Below are 19,388 nucleotides of genomic sequence, written 5' to 3'. Positions count from 1 at the left end.
CTTCTCTTCCTCCTCCTCCTCCTCCTCCTCCGCCAGGGCTTAAACTCAGGCCCTGGGCTCTGTCTCTGAGCCTCTCTGTGCCCAAGGCTAGCGGCTAGCACTCTACCACTTGAGCCACAGCACCACTTCTGGCTATTTCTGTGTATGTTGTACTGAAGAATTGAACCCAGGACTTCATGCATGCTAGACAAGCACTCTACCACTAAGCCACCTTCCCAGCCCACGGCACCTGTCTCTAGGAGACATCTTGCCTCTGGCTGACCTCACAGAGTCCTTCTCTATCCGGAAGACAGCCCCGTTCTTTGTAGACCCAGGCATGTATCTACTCAGCCTCCAGCATCGGTGTTAGGTCTTTGAAGTGGAATTTTGTCTCTCGGTACATCACTTCCTTGTAACCTGCTCCTGCTCTGATTCCATGGAAAGATGACAGAGATGGCTCATGGTTTGGTAATTGGTCATCCCTCTTACTCTTCTCCTACCCCTGCCAGTCAGATTGAAACGTCACCAAATGACAAGGCTAATGCATTAATGATTTACCGTTGTGCAATGAATTACAGCCTAGTTCTATCTTAAAATGACAATATCTTGGTTCATTTGTAGTACCACATGGTTTGTCAGGAATTGGGCCTGGCTCACCCGGGTTCTCTCAGAAGGGCTGGTGAGGATGAAGGTAGCAACAGAGGGGGCATGGTTGCAAAGGGGTTTAGTAGCTCTTTAGGGGAAGATCTGCTTCTAAGCCCACAAGGTTGTACCCACTAGCTCTGTGGAGGTAATGGCACAGTGCCCTTTTACACAGATATAAATTGCCTTGATGAACTCTCCTATAGCTCGTGTATGTCTACTCAGTTTCTCGGAGCCAAGGGAGGCAGAGGCAGCAGGAGAAGGGCAGCTGGCTCAGCCCAGTGATTTCTTTCATTTCTCCCTTGGGTGAAAAAGAAGCTATTGTCTCTGGTACCACTAGAGTATTCCTCGGATACCAAGAATAAGACTTAGCAAAGGCGTCACCCTGATGTCTGCCTGAATTAATAAAGATGGAAACATCTTCCAAGCTGACTTCAGAATGAGATAAAGCAAAGCACAGGACTCGATCACCCTGCTCGTCATGGTGCTTGCTATGAGGCAGACTGGGGGCTCCTGCGGAATCCTCCAAACCTCGGTGACAGTGGGGACCCCTGCTGGCCAACGATCATCACCACGGTTCATCTGATAGGGTTTCCATTTGGCTCAAGGAGCATTTGCCGAGTGGAGCATGGTCTTAAAATGGTGACATCATGTTATGAAGTTTTGTTGCCAGTGGTCTCCTGAGGTCAGTGACTCATTCACGTATGCTTTGGGAAACTCATCTCCAGTTTCCTTCTACAGAGTCTAGCCATGTTTGCTTCAGCTGAATGTCCCTGTCTCTCCCACCCCCACCCCAAAAATCTGTTTGTTTCCTGGCCTTGGTATCCCTACATATTATTAACTTTCTTCCAGTCTCCTGAACGACTTTCTCCCAATGGTCTTTGAAGCTGCTTTGTGTTTTCCAGTCCTTACATATGGGGTTGAGGCAGGGCTTTGTACTGAGCCTACAGCTTTTCTGTCATGGCTTAGATGTCTTTATTCAGTCTTAGCTCTCCACCACCACACGAGTGAATGTCCTTTGAGAGTTCTCTCCAGCTCCAACAGCTCTGCTGAATTACAAACTCGTGTTCAAGTAGAGCGTATTTCAACATGAACGTATTTTCTTTCCTTTACCAAAAATCAGATTATCCTTGTAGCAGCCAGAATGGAAAGGGGTTTTGATTCAATGTGTGCAGGACTCAAATATATAAAGATAGGATAATCTTCTTAGGTGATGACTGAGCTGTGTGGCTAGCTTCACCAGGGCAGAAGAAGATGTTCAGAAGTTGGATGTGTACCTCTCCTAGAACCAAGGCATTATGGGGAGAGCAAGTAGGACAGGGAGGGCAGATGGGTGCTTAATTCCCCTCATTGAACCCTATCGAGCCAGGGCAGATGTGTTATAGCTCTGGAGGATAATGCTGAATGGAGAGGGTTTTTTGGTTTGTTAGTTTTTTTCCTGATTGACTTTTGGGCCCCTGCAAAGAGATGATCCTGCAGTTGGCCTTTAGGCTGCTGACCTTGATAGGGGAGAAGAAATGAGGGAATGTAGCAGAGCACCATGAATGGTCCAGGTTGGTCAGGTAGAGATTGGAGGGTGCTTATAACTCTCTAAAGTTCCCTTGAGGTGAGATGACGATTCTGCAATTCCCATAGTACCAGAGGAACATCATCTAGTGGGGGACACCTGGTGGACATTATCTATGGGGGATAATGAAGCCCACTGGGCTGGGAGAATACAGCATACCCAGAGGGGGATACAGGACCCACCAACATGGGGCTGCGTCAGTCAAGGCACTGAAATATCTCCACCAGCCACACAGGCAGCCAGCTTCACAGGATCACCTGCAGGGCAGGTGAATATGGACCTTGTAAGTTCATGGAGTGCAGGGGAAGAAAGAAGTCTAAGCCACATTCTTTGCCCATGTTTTGTTTTCTTAATGGCATTTATCAGCCATTAACAATCATTGTTTTTCTGGGAATACACTTTTTTTTTTATACCTTCTCTCCCACAGTAATACAAAATTTGAAAACTCGGGGAACATTTCCATCTGGTCTGCCACTATTTTTCAGGCTTGAACAGTGAATGGTGCGTAATTACTGAATGAACAGCTGAATTAAAGAATCAGTGGTTGAAATTACGTTTCAGAGAGAGAGACTGCAAGTTGTTAACTAGCAAAGCTGAGTCTTTACAATTTCTCCAAGAGAGAAGGACGTGGACCTAGAGAAGACACACGCAAGAATAAACCCAGGGAACCAATAAAAGAATTGGCTGAGAGCCAACCATGCATTCATGTTATAAAACATTCAGTACTAAATAATATGGCAGGCAGAGGTCAAAGCCATCAGTGAGTCTTAACGTATTTTATACTTAAGTGTTATAAATTATTCAAAAGTTCAAAAGTAGTTATAATCCTATATTATGCTTGGAAGACAAAACTCTTAAAGAAATTATCTGGAAAGCCCACAGTCAAAAATTAGTATGAATTACACAAAATATTTTTTAACCAAAGGGAAGTATTTTTTTTTAAAGTTTATTCTTTCTAAATTTATTGAGGCTGGTTTGTTGAGCACTATAGAGTCTTTAAGGGAGAATGTGAGTTACATTTAGCAGACTGTGTGGTTTGCTTACTGGAGATGGAATGTTCTATAAAAGTCTGTTAATAAGCCGAGCACCACCGGTGGCTCATGCTTGTAATCTTAGCTACTCAGGAGGCTGAGATCTGAGGATCGCGGTTCAAAGCCAGCCCAGGCAGGAAAGTCCGTGAGACTCTAATCTCCAATAAACCACTCAGAAAACCTGAAGTGGCGCTGTGGCTCAAGTGGTAGAGTGCTCGCCTTGAGCTGAAGAGCTGAGGGACAGCGCCCAGGCCCAGAGTTCAAGTCCCACAACCCTGTCCAAAAAAGGAAAAAAGTCTGTTAATGACTATCCCAAGAAGGCCTTAATTTGGTCCAGTTTATATAGTATATTCCGTTTTGCTAATTTGGTGGAATCATTTCCCTTTTCCATTGTTATAATGTCTACATCTAGATAAATAGAGCATGGTACAATACAACCTTCAGTCGTGCGATTAGAATAGCAAAGAATCTCTTGAGATGTTGCCCACCAGAAAAAATAATAGCACGTTATTAAGTGGCTGACTACTTTTACAAAGCCATGTAAAAGAGAATCTTTCAATGACCATCTTTTGTTCTGACTCTGAAACCTCTTCCTTTTCCTTTCCACCATTTATCTGCATCCTGTTTGTGGTTGACAAAAAAAAAAATCTGATCATGAAGAATGATATAGCTTATATGAAACAGTAGTGAGAATCACCTTGCGATCTCTTCATCAGCATGTGTTCAAGGTTACTAAAACATCACTCATTGTGTTACTAAATCCCAAAACACACCATTTCCTCCAGCCTTCAGCCTTCCACAAATGACTCTGCATGGCCATGACAGAGCCCTGCTACTGGCAGTTCACAGAAATGCTACAGAAGGCTTCTATCGAGTGTCATCATCTTCTGTTACCTCATTTACTCCCGACCTTCAGCTCTGGTAAGGCAGCCTTGAGGTCTGAGGTTCTGCTTTGAGGCTTCTTTTCTCACAGTTTCTTCTGTTCAGCTTAGGAGAAGGAGTCGTACACACACACACACACACAGTGTGCTAGGTTTCAGGGCATCCTTCTATGGCACTCTGAGAGTCTGGTTAGTAAATAGAAACTCTGCAAAACAGTAGGAAAGGCACTATTTTTCCTTCTTTCTCCCCTTCCCTTTTTGCCTTCCTGTCTTTCATCTTCTTCCTTTAGCCATCTGTTGAGTTTTATCAGTGGAGGAAGCTCAGTGGGAGCTTATGGGCATGTGTATGAAGAGTTGTAGAACATAGTAGGCCTTCTATTTGGGAAAACAAATAGTGTCAAGTTCATGGTTTTTGTCTTTCCTGCCGACATGATCGAATCTTTTCTTTGGGCCTATTTAGAAGCAAACCAGTTGGCCTAAACTCTTTTTTCCCTTCTTAGATCCTGAATAAATGCTCCTCCATCTTCGCTTAGATGAATGGATTTTGTGGTCATGGAGTTTGGGATGTACAAAGATCCAAACCATCATTCCGAAGGGTTAGAGTGATTCATGAGGGCAACATTTAAAGTACCACATTTCCATTTTTTTGGAAGGGAGATCAGTAGACTTGATTCAAATCCAGATTTGCTTCCAACATTTGAATGATCAGAAGATGATTCTTTACATCACAGTGCTAAAAGTAGCTCAGGTATTGTTTTCAGACACTAGCAAAAGTAAGGATGGAGTTAGAGTTAGAGCCCAAGTTGCTTTTTGTGGACCACCTTTGTATCGTTGATAGATGGAGACAGAAGCAGATATCTCATTTTAAGACAAAATCATGACCCATATCCTCTGCTCATCTCTCTGCTCTGTCCTACAGGAACAGTGATTTTTGAACTTTCCAGGTAAGTTTCTATTTCCAAACGAGACTAAGGCCCCATACAAAGTGAAATGATTGTGTCGTTAACCCTGTCTGGCCTGACACTTACACCTACCTCTTTCCATCCAGGGTTCTTTCCACACCAACAATCTCTTTTTGCTTTTGTTTTGCTGGTCCTAGGCACTGTTGCTGAGCCTCTTTTGCTCAAGGCTAGCGCTCTATCACTTGAGCCACAGCGCCATTTCTGGCTTTTTTCTGTGTTTGGGGTACTGAGGAATTGAACCCAGGGCTTCATGCATGCTAGGCAAGCACTCTACCACTGAGCCACCTTCCCAGCCCGCATACCACCAGTTTTTCTTGGTCATGTAGCTTGTACTGATTTATGCTTTGGAGCCTGTGATGGTGCTCACCTTAAAAACAAAAACAAAAAACAACTTCTTTATATGATTGGTATTCTGAAGCCATTTTTAGAGCTTCCTGCCTGCCTGGTCAGCTCAGTTGCTGCTTCAGATTCAAGAGAAGTGCAGAATGTCCCATACTGAACCTCAGGGTCTTTGTATTCTGGTCATTTCCAAGCTTACCCTCAAGTTATGAGTTCTTCAGAACTTTAGTTCCCTTACCTATAAAACAAGAAGAATAGATCCAATCATTTGAAAGGCCCTCCAGCAGTCTGTGAACAGGATTCAAGAAAGAAGACCTGTTGCCCTTTCTTTCAGACTACAGCACAATTGGTCCAGGAGAGGTTCTAATACTAGATAGGTTTACCAGGCGCTGGTGGCTCACGCCTGTAATCCTAGCTACTCAGGAGGCTGAGATCTGAGGATCACAGTTCAAAGTCAGCCTGGGCAGGAAAAGTCTGTGAGACTCTTATCTCCAATAAACCACTCAGAAAACTGGAAGTGGCACTGTGGCTCAAGTGGTAGAGTGAGACTCTTATCTCCAATAAACCACTCAGAAAACTGGAAGTGGCACTGTGGCTCAAGTGGTAGAGTGCTCGCCTTGAGCTGAAGAGCTCAGGGACAGCGCCCAGGCCCAGAGTTCAAGACCCATGACTGACAAAAAAAATAGATAGGTTCATGCCAAATGTGCTTGGGGAACTGTTCCTACCAGACTTTACCTCTAGATTGTTGACCATCAAAGTCCTGTTCCCTAACACTAAGACTAGATCTGGTTTGTTGAATTCTAAAATTTCACTATAAGACATCTGTCTTTATGTTTTTTTTAAAATTTCTATTTTTGTCATTAGGGGGTCTTGAACCAAAGACCTCACACTGTCGCTCAACTTTCTCATTCAAGGCTGGAGCTCGACCACCTGAGCCACCCCTCCAGCCCTGCCTTTTGCTGGCTAATCGGAGGTAGAGTTTTACAACTGTATCTGGCCCTGGCTAGCTTTCAATTGCCATCAGTCCCTCCAGGTCTCAGCCTCCTAAGTAGTTAGGGTTATAGGGGTGAGCTACTGGCGGCTGGCCCTTTATTTGTTGGGCTTCTGGTTTGAATTTCTCCAAGAAGGATTAAGATTCCTGGAAGAGGCGAGTGTGTGAGCTGTGACCAGAGAGCTTTCCCGTGTGCTACTTTTGAGGAAAAGAAGAAGAAGGGTTCTGTGTGTCTCAGAGGGGGCTTAGGTGTCGAAGAGGTGCCCCATTAGGACACAAGGGCCCGAAGCCACACTGTAAACATCTGGAGAGTTCCTAAGGGCTCCTTATCTGAAAAAGACCTGTCTTGACCCCAGGTGAGGTCAGCACAGGGCACACGTGTTATCTGTACTTTGAACCCCAGGGAAGTACTCTTGGTTAACCACCAAGAGTGAGCCCCATTTCCTTCTTGGTCTCCCCCCCCACCCACCCCGCCCCCACCCTGTCTGTTCAACCACGGCAGACCCACAGAGACCAAAAGGAAAACTCAAGTGAACTTAGCGAACACAGCAGCCCAGCCTGCTACATTGCCAGGGCTGCTGTTGATAGTCTACGCATCACTCCACTCTTTCGTATGCTAATAACGAATGCAGCAATAGACTTTGCAAGACTTCATGTAAATGTCAAACTGCCACTTGGCCTTATCTTGCATTTTTCTTCTCTCATGTAAACATGTCAGCAGGCGGCAGATCTTGAATCCCTTAAGATTTCCCCTGCTATTTGATGTCTAATAGTGAGGTATAACTGCGTGTAATTACGGTACCGTTGATAGCATAGTTGAAGATGTTCAAATGAAAGGCATTATTTAGCTCTTCATTTATGAGAAATATAAAGTGTTTAATGATTATAACCTGTCTTTAGCCTACCAGGGAGGTATCCTATCTATAACTGTATATTCGTTCTTGTGCTACTTTTCCTAAGAAGGAGAGAAATGGTAGTGACTGGTCATACCAACCTGTCTATCACTGATGTATGTATTTGCTGTCTGTCTGTCTGCCTATCTATCTTCTTATCTCTGACAACAGAAACAATTTTTTTGTTTAGAATTCAGGGCCTTCATTTCCTCATTTCCTCTGATTTTACGCATTACGTGCTTGCTGTATACCAAGCCCTACTCCAAGAAGTGAGAACACAGCAAGGAACAAAGATAAAAATTCTAGAAGCCGGCGCCGGTGGCTCACGCCTGTCATCTTAGCTACTTAGGAGGCTGAGATCTGAGGATAGTGGTTCAAAGCCAGCCTGGGCAGGAAAGTCCATAAAACTCTTATTTCTAATAAACCACTCAGAAAACCAGAAGTGGCGCTGTGGCTCAAGTGGTAGAGCGCTCACCTTGAGCTGAAGAGCTGAAGGACAGCGTCCAGGCCCCGAGTTCAAGCCCCACGACCAACCAAAAAAAAAAATTCTAGAGGGGGAGACAGTCAAGCAAAATTGTGTCAGTCATGTATTATATTATGGATAGTGCTAAGAAGAAACAAAACATGCTATTTCAGTCAAGTCCTGAAGGGGGAGAAGGAACAAGCATCATAGATGTTACAGACAGAACCTTCTAGAAAGGAGGGAAAGTGAGTGCAGAAGCAGAAATGTGTCTGGGGGGCAGAGTGGGGAAAATTGAGGACCAATTAGGAGGACTCTATTTATTTATGTATTTATGTATTTATTCTATTGTCCAGGTGATGTACAGAGGGGTTCCAGTTACATAAGTAAGGTAATAAGTACGCTTCTTGTCAGACTTGTTACCCCCTTCCCTCGTTTTCCTCCTACTTTCCCTTCCCCCCACCCCACCCCCAAGTTGTACAGATCATTTCCAACATGTTGTCTTGTGAATATCGCTGCCACACTGGTTCCCTCCCTGGTCCTTTGACTCACCATTGTGTTGTTCCCCTTCTCTTCCCTAATTCCAATAAACATATATACAATAGCAGGGTACCCAAATCAAATACTGTGACAACAGGGGATAAACCATAGGGGGAAGAAGACATCAAGGAAACTAAAAAAAAAAAAAAAAAAAAAAAAAAATCACATAGTACATTATAAACAACATGGAGGGCTGGGAAGGTGGCTCAGTGGTAGAGCGCTTGTCTTACATGCATGAGGCCCTGGGTTCGATTCCTCAACACCACATAAGCAGAAAAAGCCAGAAGCGGTGCTGTGGCTCAAGTGGTAGAGCGCTCGCTCACCTTAGCTAAAGAGTGGAGGGACAGCGCCCAGGCCCAGAGTTCAAACCCCATGACTGACAAAAAACAAAAAGCATGGAGTGGAGGGAAGAAAAAAAGAAGGAGGCAGTAAAAGATGAATCCAGAGAAATGGGCAGATGGGGAGAAGTCCTAGATCCTGATGAGACTTAGCTTTTAGAGGGGGCCGAGGAGAGGAGAGATGCAAACTGACGTGGTGAACCTCCCCTGGTTACTGTAGTGAGATACTATGAGCTGGGTACCGGTGGCTCACACCTGTCACCCTAGCTACTCAGGAGGCTGAGATCTGAGGATCACAGTTCAAAGCCAGCCTGGGCAGGAAAGCTGGTAAGACTTTTATCTCCAATGAACCACCAGAAAACTGGAAGTGGCACTGTGGCTCAAGCGGTAGAGCACTCGCCTTGAGCCGAAGAGCTAGGGGACAGCGCCCAGGCCCAGAGTTCAAGTCCCACAACTGACCAAAAAAGAAATCAAATAGAGTACAGGTCAAGGAGGCAGTCAGCACTGAAGATGAGAACCTAGGACTCAGCCACACAGTGAGGAGAGGGAGAGGTGGCCTTAGGAGCAGCTGAGCTAGAGGAAGGCCCTGCAGGGTCTAGAGGCTGGGGAGAGAAGAGAGGAACTGCCAGGAAGACTGGCTGGAGCAGGTGGAGGACAGAATTTAAGTGCATAGTGTTTGACAGTGGACTAGTTTACATGCTCTGATTATTTTATGTTAAAATATTATAGAATTGTGTAATAGATTAATTAGACAATACAATAGATTATAGATTAGATTGTATAACAGTACAGTAAATCTATATGAATTTGTAAGTATACAATTAAATCATATGTAATTCATTTATATGTTTCTATTCATCTATATTTATAACAATATCTCTGATTAGGCCCAAGAGCAAGCTAAATTAAGCTAAAAGAGTATTCGATTATGTCATTCAATCACAGAAATCTGTGTTGCTATTCCTCCCCTGATTTTTTTCTACTTTATAAAGAAGCTTTACGCTAAAGTTCCGAATTCAAAGTATTTGATTTCAAAATGATTTGGAAGAGTTTGTTCTGCATAATTCAGAAAGATGATAATTGCCGTTCTCAACATCTTTATAGGGGATGATGCCAAAAAGCAATCTAAAAATTGAATTTAGATGACTTGAAAATAGATCTCAAATGAATTCCCAAATTTTGAGAAATCTGAATTCATGAAAGGGATCTTTTGCTCAGATTAATTATCTTTCATGATTGGATGACTGTCTGTAACCCTAACCAGAGACAATTCTGGAAAACACTGGAGATGCTATGAGTCTTCTATAAGCAGTGTTTTGACTTGTTAAATTTCTAGATACATAATTTAATGTACAACTGAAGTGTTTATTCTTAGGAGCCAATAAAGTGTTTGTACACTATAGCCACTTCTAGCTAAAGATGACATAGGTATGTTTTTATCTATCTAATTCCTACAAGTTTTTAATATTTGAAAACTCCCCTGGATTGAAAACAGAAGCTCTTTTCTATAGAGAACGTGTCAATATAATGAGAGTTTCTCTGGGTTCTCATCTGAACCTGAACCATCTGTGTAATTATCCTTCTAAAATTAACAAGACACTTCAGGATATGACTAACTAGCCATTGACTGTTAATGAAACACATTTCAATCAATAGTGGATGATGGTGTGATGTCCTTTCAAATATCTGAAACGTTCCTGAACAATAAGCATATTTGTGTGATTGATGTTGATAAAGAAAAACATGTAACAAAATACTCTCTGAAGAGAATAACTTCCCTTTATTATTAAACAAAAGAGCAAAAACATTCAACAAGGGTTTGGGGTATCTAAAATATACCTTTTAATCAAATTCAGTCCAAACTGAATATATGTGATGAGAATGGTCATATATTGGGGAAAAAAATACAGTTTCAGTTCTCACCAGAGGGGTCAGTTGCTTTCTCCTTCTGGGAGGAAGGGTTTTGTTGGCATTTGGAAAGGCTACTGATTTTTGTGGGTTAATTTTGTCTCCTGCTACTTCACTGACGTTATTGATAAGCTCTAGGAGCTTGGGGATGGAGTCATTTGGGTCCTTTATATATGATATGTCATCTGCAAATAGGGATAGTTTCATTTCTTTTTTCCCTATGTGAATCCTCTGTGTGTGGCGGGGGGGGGGGTAGTTGGGGGGCTTGAACTCTGGGCCTGGGCACTGTCCTCAGCTCTTCAACTCAAGGCGAGTGCTCTACCACTTGAGCCACAGCGCCACTTCCGGTTTTCTGGTGGGTCATTGGAGATAAGGGTCTCATGGACTTTCCTGCCCAGGCTGGCTTTGAACTGCAAGCCTTAGGTCTCAGCCTCTTGAGTAGCTAGGATGACAGATGTGAGCCACTGGTGCCTGGCTTGTGAATCCTTTTTAGGTCTTTTTCTTGCCTTATTGCTCTAGCTAGGAATTCCAGAACTATCTTGAAGAAGAGTGGAGAGAGGGGATATTCTTGCCTTGTTCCTGATTTTAGAGGAAATGATTTTAGTTTTTCACCCATCAGTATGGTGTTAGTCTTTATTATTTTGAGGTATGCTCCTTCTATTCCTACCATCTCCAGAGCTTTTAACATGAGTGGACTGTTCTGCATTGTTTACAGAGTCTTCGGTTGTTAAACCTTGTTGGTGTTGGTTAATCTGTTTCTTCGTCTTCTTAAGTAACTTCATTACAAAGAGCTGACCTACTTTGTTGGTAATGGATTGATGTTTTTTCTGTAGTGTTTTAAATACCATTCCCATTCAATATTATTGTATTTTTGTCCCGTTTCCTTCTCTGATTGAAGTATTCTACTTCACCAAACCAGTGTTCAGTGGTTGGCCATACAGTCGGTTCTTAACGTAGTAATACTGATCATCTTTTTTTATTTTAATTTTATTGTCAAGGTGATGTACAGAGGGGTTACAGTTACATAAGTTAGGTAGTGATTATATTTCTTGCCTAACTTGTTACCTCCTCCATTTTTCTCCCTCCCTCCTTCCTTTCCTAATCTCTCCCCCCCACACACACACCAAGTTGTAAAGATCATTTCCAATATATTGTCTTATGAACATTATATATATTATATATATATGCTTATCTATAAATGGAAGGGGAACAATAAAATGGTGAGACAAAGGACAAGGGAAAACCTATGCAACAGTGATCATCTTTTTAAGAAATACCTTGGACCATTTTTTTTTTTCTAAAACCAATCAACCAAATTAAACTTCGAGGTGATACATGTCTAAGTGTCTCCAGTTCCAGGACAGAGATCAGCAAGATTGTGGTCCAAAGGCAGCCAAGTGAAAAAGTAGGTAAGCGTCCTCTCCCCATTTTAGCTAACAAGCCATACCAGGTAGATGGCATCTATACTATAACCCAAGCAGTGTGAGAGGTAGAGGTAGAGAGATCATGGTCTGCGACCAACCCGGCAAAACATGTGAGACTGTTCAATGAAAAATGACTAATGCCAGGAAGGATGGGAAACATGGCTCAAATGATAGGCTCCTAGCCTAGCAAGCATGAGGCCTTGAATTCAAAGCTCCGTTCAAAACGAACAAACAAAAAACCCTATTATGTACCCTAAGATATATCCATTTTAAGATATTGGGAATTTCTTAACAAGAGGGAACTTGCCATAAACAGAAAAATTAAGGTATAGAACACTGAATAGGCTTATAAAAATATATCAATGTTAACATTTTCCTTTTGTTCCAAAGGGAAAAAAAATCTAAGAATTTATCACTTTTGCTAAGGATCATATTTTGAAAGATCTTTGAAGGGCCGATCACCAAGGCAACTGTGGAGCCTGACCTAGTAACTCGCCTACTCACATTAGTGCTTTTGAATGACTGACCCTATTTCTCAATGATTTACGCCAGCAACGAAAATAATAATACAGGGTTTTGTCTTTCACAAATACAGCGCCTACAGAGAGAAGAGTCTCTCGATTGACAAAGTATTTCTGTGGCATTTTTAGTTCAATATGGCAACAGATCCATTTGGTTTTGAAGGAACTAATTGTATGTACAGCATATATTCCTTGATTTGCTGCTTCTAAACCACAGACTCAATAAAGAGGCGAAGCGGATTCAGTGTAACATGTTAAAGACCTTTCAGTATTACAAGCTTGGCCAGAAAAGCAGCGGTGGGTGGAAAGTAACAGGTTACAGATGATTATTTTTTCTTTCTTGATTTTTTTTTTAAAGTAGTAAGTTCTGATCTGGAAGTCTGCGCGGGACAAGGCTGCTGTCACCGGAAGAGGCTGGTGTTAATGAAATCGTGAGCTCCACGCAAGTCTTTTGCCTTTATTCACCCTTCACAGCAGACTAATAGCTGTGAATCAATGTTGTCAACGGTGACTAAGCCTGACCCATTTAAGAGAGGCTTGTTTCATAACTCCTCGTTTTCAGGGGCTTTATAACCGAATACAATGCAAAAAGGAGTGAGTTCTGTATTTCAAGGGTATGCTACAGGGAGAGTTTGTGATTTTTAAATGAACAGCATTGGTCTTTAAAGTTCAATCTTTCTTTTGCTCATTTCTCCTAAGAAACAGCTAATCTAAAAAGAATATATATGTAAAATAAATATAGAAATACATATATTCATCTATCAGTTTTTATTATGTATATAATAATATACATACTACCTATTTGACCCCTATACATTCTCTATAAAGTTACTGTGTTAATTTATAATGTATTTTTGTTGTGTATTGATAAAGAAATATAAGATAAAATACAATAAAGCTTTTTTTAAAAAAAAAAGCTGAAGAAAATGAAGAGCTGTTTCTCAAAAATTTCGATACATTTGTATCAGCAAAAGAATACTTATTTAGAGAGCAGAGTCTACATCCTCTTAAAATAGTTAAGAACCAAATTCCTAAAGGAAAAATACAATAGATTCTCAAAGCATCATTATGCCCACAGTAGATGGAACAAAGGGAAATCTCGAAGAATTTCCTACAAAGGGAAACCCTGAAGAATCTTTTCAGGCTGGGAACCTGTTTTTGTCAAGATGCAATGTGAAAAGGTAGTTTTTAAATATATATATATATATATATATATATACTTTTGTACAGTGCCATTAGATTATTATTGTCCATCACACGGCCAGAAATACTCCTCAACACATAGAAAATGTTAAAAAACATTTCTTGTAAAAGTGCTTTTCTTTTCGATAAGCTAATATAAACATGGTTTCATTGTGGACTTTGGAAACAATTGTTGCATCAGGTCTGCTTTGACCCTGATGTGGTTAAAAAAAAGAAATTAATCTTCCCTTAAAGAGCGATCTAGTCTTTGTGCTCAGCTCCTGCAAGTTGATCTCTTAGTCCCTGGACCCCACTGGACACTCTTAACAAGGTGACATGTGAGGGAGATTTTGGGTCATAGCTTGACCTTGAGGATAGTGGTGACTGGAAACTAAAAGGTCAACCACGCAGGCAAATGAATCCTGTCTACATGACCGAATCACAATCAAAAACCTAGGTGAGCTTCTTGGGCAATGTCCAATGCACAACAGTCACCGTTTTACCTGGAGAGAGGTTCAGGGCCAGCCACGGTTTCACCAGGAAGAGTTCTCCTAGGAGTTTTGCATTCAGGGATCTCTCCTGGATTCTGCCCTGGATACTTTGTCCTAATCACTATTCTTCTGCTTTCATAAACCATCACCATACCTCTCACGGCTTTCAAGGAGATGTGTGTGCATTTTAGGGAACCATACAATTTAAGTGTGGTCTTGAGGACCCCCCCGCCACTCAACTCTAGTTGGTGTCAGAAGTGAGTGTGATCTTGAGGAATTGTTCACTCAAAAAAACTATGCTCCCTCCAACCCCCCCCAAAAAACCCCCAAAAACCTGGGATATCTTTTCTTTTCATTTGTAATGCTTGAGAATATTTTGGTTGCATCCTTTTACTCCCTAACCCTCAGTAGAGTTGTTCCCGAATGTTCCAGGCTCACCCCTCTTGGTGTGAAGGAAGATTAGACTTCTGGACTACTTAAAAGTCAGGTGCTGCTGATTCAAATAGCTTTGGCCAGCAGGCCCACCCCCCTCCCCTCCCTTCCTCCCCTTTCCTTCCCCCCCTTCCCCCATCCCTTCTCTCCTCTGTGTGTTATAAACTCCAACTTTACACAGAGCCCACAGTGCAGCACAGTGGCAGAATGCAGAGCCCCGGGTTCGAGCCCCAGCACGGGTAAAAGAAACTCTTCTCAAGGGAAGGGGGCGGGGCGAGGGGAGGGAGCAAGAGGACAAGGAGGAGAGGGGCGGGGCGTCCAGGGAAGACGTGCCAGGGACTAGGAGGGGGCGTGGCAGCAAGGGGAGAGGGGCGGGGCGTCCAGGGAAGACGTGCCAGGGACTAGGAGGAGGGGGCGTGGCAGCAAGGGGAGAGGGGCGGGGCGTCCAGGGAAGATGTGCCAGGGACTAGGAGGGGGCGTGGCGGCAAGGGGAGAGGGGCGGGGCGTCCAGGGAAGACGTGCCAGGGACTAGGAGGGGGCGTGGCGGCAAGGGGAGAGGGGCGGGGCGTCCAGGGAAGATGTGCCAGGGACTAGGAGGGGGCGTGGCAGCAAGGGGAGAGGGGCGGGGCGTCCAGGGAAGACGTGCCAGGGACTAGGAGGGGGCGTGGCGGCAAGGGGAGAGGGGCGGGGCGTCCAGGGAAGACATGCCAGGGACTAGGAGGGGGCGTGGCGGCAAGGGGAGAGGGGCGGGGCGTCCAGGGAAGACGTGCCAGGGACTAGGAGGGGACGTGGCGGCAAGGGGAGAGGGGCGGGGCGTCCAGGGAAGACGTGCCAGGGACTAGGAGGGGGCGTGGCGGCAAGGGGAGAGGGGCGGGGCGTCCAGGGAAGACATGCCAGGGACTAGGAAGAGGGGGCGTGGCGGCAAGGGGAGAGGGGCGGGGCGTCCAGGGAAGACGTGCCAGGGACTAGGAGGAGGGGGCGTGGCGGCAAGGGGAGAGGGGGCGGGGCGACGAGGCGGGCGTGGTCTCCAGGGCAGGAGGGCGGGGCTAGACGAGGGGGCGGGGAGCGGCGCGTGACGCAGGTGGGGGCGTGGTGCGCGCGCGCCTGCGGGCCGGCCGAGCCTGTGGGACCCGCGCGGCCAGGTGCGGTCCGCGGCGCACCTGAGGAGCCGCTCCGCCGCCGGCGCGTCCCGCCGGGCCTGGGCCGGGGGCTGACCCGGCGGCCACCACCCGCGCCTCGGCACTCGCACCCGCGTCCACAGGTAGCCTTTCTCCGCGGGGGGCGGCCGGGTCCGCGTCGGGAGCTGGGTTTGGGGGGGGGCTGGACGACCCCAGAGCAGGCCGGGGCTGGGGCCTCCGCACGGGGCCGGGGTCGGCGGGGCCGGCTCCCCTCAGGGTCGGCCCGGCCCTCAGGTCCGGACGGGCCCGGTTCCCCACAGGGTCGGCCCGGCCCTCAGGACCCCGGACCCGGCTCCCCTCAGGGTCGGCCCGGCCCTCAGGACCCCGGGCCGGTTCCCCTCAGGGTCGGGCCGGCCCTCAGGACCGGATGGGGCCGGTTCCCCTCAGGGTCGGCCCGGCCCTCAGGACCCCGGGCCGGTTCCCCTCAGGGTCGGCCCGGCCCTCAGGACGCCGGGCCCGGTTCCCCTCGGGTTGGGCCCGCGCGGTTCCGTGGATCTGTCCACCTGGCCGTGCTGAGTTCTCCCTCAGGACAGTGGACGGACTGACTGACGGACGGACGGACGCACGCTGGCTCGCTGCTCATGACGGCTCGGGTCTTCGGCAGACGTGCTTCTGACTATTCGTTTTCCAAAGTAAGAAAAAAGAAAAACCCAAACCCAGGATTAAATCCTCATTATTTTCTCTCAGAAAAAAGAAAACAACTGCAAAACACAAAGGAGACTTACGAAATCCCTTGCGTTAGTGTCTAGATGGCCTTCACGTTTAAAAGTGGGGGACAACACGCCTCTAAGTCCTAGGTCCCCAGAAGACTGAGAACTGGAGGAGCCCCCTTAGAGGCCAAGCCCCGGGCTGAAAAGTTCCCTGGACTCCATTTCCAAAGAAAACAGTTAAAAAAAAAAAAGTAGGACTGGAGGTGTGGTTCAAGGGGGTGGAGCACCAGCTGAGTGAGCAGCCAGGCCCTGAGTTCAAACTCTGGTACTGCTAGGGGGTGAGGAAAAGAGAGGAGAGAGAGCTTCCCAGTAAGCCTCTCCACACTTTGTCTGAGTTTGGGGGTGGTGTGGAGTAGGAAACGGCTGTCTCAACACCGACCCCCCCTTCCCCGAGACGTTTTAACTCAGTCCTAGTTAAGTTCTGTGTAGTGTTCTTCCTGCCTCTCCAAAGGTGTTTGCATCCAAAGGCATTTTGCAAACTTCAGTTTTCAGGTGTTTTATTTATTTTAAAAAAATAGACATGCTCAAAAGGTTTTCTTGAAACCACCAAGAGACTTGGCAAGTGCAGAAAACTGGGAATAAATCAGTGGTGAAATGTGAAAACACTTAAGCTGACTGCATTAAGAGAGTTTGACATTAGCACTCCTTATCTTCTTGAAGCCCAGATGCTATCTGATCTGATCCACTTGATTTTGAGATTTTTTTTTAAAGATTGTCTCTTTTAAACCAGAAGTCATGCAGGCTACAAGGAAAACACAGCTTTCTGACACCATATTTAAATTCCATTTTTGTCTTTTGGTTTACAACATGCCATTCCTTATTGCAGGGGATTCTTTGGGTAGAAAGCTGTGTTTTTGAAAACTGTGTTTTGGAGCAAGTCTTTCATTTTTTTTTTTTTTTTTTTGTGGTCCGGTCGTGGGGCCTGAACTCTGGGCCTGGGCGCTGTCCCTCAGCTCTTTTAGCTCAAGGCTAGCGCTCTACCACTTGAGCCACAGCGCCACTTCCGGCTTTTTTCTTTTTGCTTATGTGGTGCTGGGGAATCAAACCCAGGGCCTCATGCATGCAAGGCAAGCACTCTACCACTCTACCACTGAGCCACCTCCTCAGCCCTGTCTTCAGTGGAGCAAGTCTTCAGTGATCTGGCTTGACTGAATTGTCCATGTACCAGTCATGGATATTGTCTGCCTGTGGTAGAAACACAGTTTCTTTATATACCACTTTAAAAAGTAAATACAGGACATTGGATACTTCTGTCCATTTTCATCTTGCTGACAGTTTTCATTTGTCCAGCCTTTTGAGGTAATTTTGAATGTCTGTTTTGTCAACTGATGTTTGCACATTGTATCTATTGTTATAATAGTTGAGAATTTAAGGGTTTTCTCTTATTAAAAAAAAAATTGCAGCCGGGTGCCGGTGCCTCACACCTGTAATCCTAGCTACTCAGGAGGCTGAGATCTGAGGATCGCAGTTCAAAGCCAGCGTGGGCAGGAAAGTCCGTGAGACTTTTATCTCCAATAAACCACTAGAAAACCAGAAGTGGTGTTGTGGCTCAAGCAGTAGAGCACTCGCCTTGAGCTGAAGAGCACAGAGAAAGCGCCCAAGCCCAGAGTTCAAACCCCACGACCGACCAAAAAAAAAAATTGTCTCCCCTTCCTGTGGTGCTGGAGATTGAAACAATGGATTTGGGCATACGGGGCAAGAACTGTACCACTAACTACATCCCAGCTCTTGCTTTTTTTTGACACATAGTGAGCTGTGGCCTCACTCTGTAACCCAGGCTGGCCTTGAACTTGTGATCTTCTTTGCCTCTACCTTCTAAGTGCTGGGATTACATGGGTGCACTACCAACCACATCCAGAAGAAAAAAATTGAAGTACCTGTTGTGTATGCATTTAGCCAGTTGGAAAGAACCTAGTGATGATTGAAAAGATCTTCACTCCCATCATTGCCTTAGCTTTGGGATATCTGATCAGTCTGACCCTTGATCTGTCTTTGATAATCTTGCCCTCAAATCTCTGTGAGATTACTTTTAGAGGACCTGAGATTTATGTACCTACCTAATCTTTGTTTGCCAGATTAGTCAGTATACCTAACAGGAATTTGGGTAAAGTAACCACTAAATGGACTTTGAGTTTCCATCACATTGTTTCCTAAATAATGTTTCTGATATACTTGTTACAAATTCTGGAATTGGGCTTCCCATCCACAGCTCAATCATGTCTCCTATTTTGAGAAGTATGGCTTACTTGGTAGAGTATGGTATCCTGGTTCTCATCCCTCATAATTTCACATAGCAACTTAGACAGCAGTCACGTTCTTTCTGCTGCCAAGGAAGAAAGTCATCTGGCCCTGAACACCTCTGAGAATTGATCTGAGATTGACCCTTGTGTGCCAGTAGGAAGCAGTTCCCACCTTTCCAGATGACTTCAGAATTCTCTGCTTAAATATTGGTCCACAGGCAGATACAGAGGGATGGTCTTTCAATGTTTTTCATGTTCCCTTGAGTGTGGTAGCCACAGGCTAGAGGGGAAGGCAGGGTAGGGAGTAGCAACACCTTGAGGAGGAGTAAGATCTAGTGTTCCACAGCCCAGAGGGGTGACTTAGTTCACTAGAGTGAGAACCAGAAGAGAGGAGCTTGAAAGCTCCAAACACAAGAAAGGTAAAGGAAATGGAACTCCAGGCACCCGATTTGATCAGTTCCTGTTTTGCATGTGTGTGGAAATTGACAATGTACCCCCTACAAAGGGACAGGTGTTGCCTGTTAACAATTTTCTAAAAGATTAAAAGGAGTGGATTAGGGAGAAATGATCAGGTCACTTGACTCGTGTTGCTTCTGTTTATGGTGTTTTTCAGAGTGTGTTCAGTAGCTCCTCTTACTCTTCTGGATAGAATGTACAGAAGGGAGAGCTGCCTCTGCCA

The 19,388-nt window shown here is 45.1% G+C and overlaps 1 protein-coding gene across 4 annotated transcripts in view; it reads left to right on the top strand.

The window, feature by feature from the left end:
* Positions 1-4,751: 4,751 nt before the first annotated feature.
* Positions 4,752-19,388, top strand: part of LOC138809373 (F-box/LRR-repeat protein 21) — a 45,567-nt gene continuing 30,930 nt past the window's right edge. For 3 of the 4 annotated variants that reach the window (XR_011366822.1, XM_069995886.1, XM_069995884.1), the window contains exon 1: positions 15,767-15,842. The gene's annotated coding sequence lies outside the window, so the exon portion shown is untranslated. Of the gene's footprint in view, positions 5,045-15,766; positions 15,843-19,388 lie in introns of those variants that run through there. The other variant, XM_069995885.1, reaches the window with a different exon arrangement.

Source organism: Dipodomys merriami, unplaced genomic scaffold (assembly GCF_024711535.1).
Source record: "Dipodomys merriami isolate MVZ:Mamm:240054 unplaced genomic scaffold, mDipMer1.0.p SCAF_496, whole genome shotgun sequence".
Classification (NCBI taxonomy): Eukaryota; Metazoa; Chordata; class Mammalia; order Rodentia; family Heteromyidae; genus Dipodomys; species Dipodomys merriami.
The sequence above is the reverse complement of the archived record's forward strand: the minus strand, read 5'-3'. Positions and strand labels throughout refer to the sequence as shown.